The 2,376-nt window shown below is 41.2% G+C and overlaps 1 pseudogene; it reads right to left on the bottom strand.

The window, feature by feature from the left end:
• Nucleotides 1-223: 223 nt before the first annotated feature.
• Nucleotides 224-1,019, bottom strand: LOC148026970 (phosphoribulokinase, chloroplastic pseudogene; annotated as a pseudogene).
• Nucleotides 1,020-2,376: the final 1,357 nt, after the last annotated feature.

The following is a 2,376-nucleotide window of genomic DNA, read 5'->3' as shown; positions in this document are numbered from 1 at the left end:
CGTCCTATCAGCAAGCAAGCAGGGCAAAGAGGAAGTTCTAAATGAAATTAGCCTTCTAACGACTGGGCAACATTGCAGTCTTATCAAACTCTACGGCTGCTATGTGGAAGAGTTCGTAAGGATCTTTGTTATGATCAACATATATGAGCTCCTCGAGCTTATAGACACCGTCCTATCAGCAAGCAAGCAGGGCAAAGAGGAAGTTCTAAATGAAATTAGCCTTCTAACGACTGGGCAGCATTGCAGTCTTATCAAACTCTACGGCTGCTATGTGGAAGAGTTCGTAAGGATCTTTGTTACGATCAACATATATGAGCTCCTCGAGCTTATCAAACTGACCATCCATCTCCAAAACGGTAACCTCATTGTCATAGTATGTGTCAGGACCATAGAAGAACTTGATCCCTGGGTACGAGCATGTCAACTTTCGACCACATGGAGTCCAACGATCCCTCATCAAAGAGATGCACAGGGGTGAAATTAGGAACTCCTTCCTTCATTATCATCTTTACTCTAAGCACCTTGCCCTCATTGTCATCTGGGATTAGTGGGGTAGGCAGGACCTGGATCACTACATATGCATATTGCTTTTGGGGATCTATGTATGCATCAAAATCTGGTTTCATTGCAGTAACGCTAGCCTTGATGTTCTCCAAGCTATGGCCGCGCTCAACCATATCACTCTCAATCTTCTAAGAAAATTTAACCTCATCACTGATATCCAAGTAGATATGAAAATCCAGAAGTTCTCAGATTCAAGCATCAAACATGGGGTGCAAACCCTCAATCACAAATATTTTAGGAGGTGAAATAGTCTTTGGAGTATCAAGAAGACTAGTGACATGGTTGTAAATAGGCTTCTCAAGGGGCTTGCCTTCCTTGATAGCCTTGACCTACTCATACATGTGATCAAAGTTGTTGGCGTAGGGATCCAATGCGGTCACTCATTTCTCCTTTGCAGCTTGACAGTGCCAGCAACTTGCTGAAGGTTTAAGGTAGAGGTCATTCCTAAGGAGCATCTTGTTGTGACAGTGCTAGCAACTTGCCAAAGTTTTAAGGTAGATGTTATTCCTAAGGATCAGAATACCTATCATTTCATGGCATGAAGTTGTTGAAATTGTTATTTTTACTGAGGTCAGTTCAGCAATTCAGACATCACATGATTCAAGGTTGGAGATCATGTTGGTGTTGGGTGCATGGTGCACTCATGCGGAAAATGTGAAGCTTGCAACAAGAGAAGCTTGAGAAGCTTTACCCGTAATTGATTTCCAACTTCGTCAAGCATCATAAGGTACTTGGTTCTTAAACTCTTATTCTCTCAAATTTATCTTCTTGCTGATCCATAACCAATTACTTGAGAGAATGCAAGAGCTTAAGTAGGCATTAGGTGATAAATTTGATGCTTGTCTACTATCCAATTTGTCACAGTCATTTTGCTTCACTCTCATTGAATGGGTAAATTCATGTTGAAACTCATTTAGGATTATTGCTTTTTCTTACCTTAACCAATTGAGTTGTTGTTTCTTGACTGAGCCACTTAAATATTTTTTTTTAAAAAAAATCCATTGTATAAGGGTAAGCTAGCAATGAGTCACTGCTTGGTAAGCCCTACCCTTGACCCCAATTTTCCATTCCATGCATTTCATGAAAAGGTTCAATTCCTACTTTTGAATGCACCTCATGCTAGGTGTTTAATTAATAAATGTCTACCATGTATATTCCAGGTAAGGAAAAGCCCGATGCCAAGTGAGGTGGCAAGAGAAAAGAGGGGTGATCCCCCCCTTGCCATCAAAGAACCTAAAGGGGTGCACAACCTGGCTCAAGGGGAACTTTGCCCACCTCCCAGTGATCCAGAGCCCGAAGTTGCCTGTAGGTGCAGGTACCCACTTGAAGAATTGAGATATTCACTTGGCACTGATGTATGGATGTATTATTGGCTGTAAATGTATGGAAAATACTAGTGAGGATGTATTTACAGACATGAGAATACATATGCAGTCAATGGCAATGAATACGATGCTTCCAATGTATGGGAGATACTTATGCATGGGAAAATTATGATAAAAGATGTTTATGACATGATCAGTTCTAGAATAAGATTACAAATAGTGAATTTGGATGGTTGGGCAATGTATTATGCCATGTGGGATGACCTTTCAGTCATGCATTGACAAGTTGATTCCTTGCAATCCCTTTCTTGACTCCCGCAGGGTGCTATAAGCAATCTGCTTGCATTTACAGAAGTGTACCTACTCCCAAGAATTAAGATACAGGTCTTGCAGTGTGCCCATAGGTCCTACTAAGGGCCTTGATCAATTTTGGAGCTCTAGTTGGACCCTACAAGATACTTACAAGTCAAAACAGGCTTCCTATAGG

Source organism: Lygodium microphyllum, chromosome 13 (genome assembly GCF_053477565.2).
Source record: "Lygodium microphyllum isolate KBCC chromosome 13, Lygodium_microphyllum_v1.1.10, whole genome shotgun sequence".
Lineage (NCBI taxonomy): Eukaryota > Viridiplantae > Streptophyta > Polypodiopsida > Schizaeales > Lygodiaceae > Lygodium > Lygodium microphyllum.
Note: the sequence above shows the minus strand (reverse complement) of the source record. Positions and strands in the feature narration are given on the sequence as shown.